The sequence below is a fragment of the Triticum dicoccoides genome, chromosome 2A (genome assembly GCF_002162155.2).
Source record: "Triticum dicoccoides isolate Atlit2015 ecotype Zavitan chromosome 2A, WEW_v2.0, whole genome shotgun sequence".
NCBI classification, from domain to species: Eukaryota; Viridiplantae; Streptophyta; class Magnoliopsida; order Poales; family Poaceae; genus Triticum; species Triticum dicoccoides.
The window spans coordinates 152,802,975-152,803,960 of NC_041382.1; positions in this window are offsets into that span (position 1 = coordinate 152,802,975).

Genomic DNA, 986 nt, shown 5'->3' on the forward strand with positions numbered 1-986 from the left:
TCGCCGGACCTCCCTCGTCGGCCTGCTTCCCCTCCGCCATCGTCCCCGTCATCTTCCTCGCCCCCCTGTTGCCCCTGACCCTACATCTACCACGTGAGCACCCCCTCCTCCTCTCACGGTCACCGCACGCGCTTGCGCGCCCGGCGCCCGCCGCAGTCACCATGCGACCTCGTCGCGGTCGTCGCGACCGTTGACGCACCCCCTGCGCCCGCCTCCATCCCTGACCCCCTTTGCCGCGCCCGACCACGGCCTTTAACACGCGCGCCTTCACTCTCCGCTCCCGCTCGTCGCCGTCGCCCCTCCCCGGTGCTCCGGCCTCCTGACGCTGGCCGCGGCCCCCTTCCCCTCTGCGCCCGCCGTGGCTGCGTCCCGGCTCCCTCCGCCTCCCTACCGTTGCCGGCCCCGCCCCAGGCTGCCGTGCCTGCCACTGCCATGCTGGCCGCCTCCGCCAGGGCCCCTCAATGGCTGCCGCGCCGCGGTCGTCCGTCGGTGGCACCCGGTGGCCCCGCCCCGTTTTTCCCCTGTCGGGCTCGCCCCCCCCCCACTCGGGCCATCGCCCGTTCGGGTAGAGCCCGTAACCCGCACGCCCGCATAGACCCCAGTGGCCCTATGACAATGGGGCCCCACTCCAAAATGTAAAAAAAACGAAATAAAAATAAATATATAATTAATTAATTAACTAAAAATTAATTAATTAATAATTAAAATAGTTAATGAATTAATTAAGATAATTAATCATGTTTAATTAAACTAATTAAGTAGATAGTTTAATTAAACCCTAATTAGACTAATCAGTCAATGACGAATGGGACCCACACGTCAGTTGACCAGTCAACGCCTCTGTTGACTGCTGACGTCATGCTGACGTCAGCATGCACTGTTCCGGATAATGTTGAATTTAAATAATTAAATAAATCCTAAAAATGAATTAAGTCTTTTAAAATTAATATAAAATAAACCGTAGCTCAGATGAAAATACTTTCTAC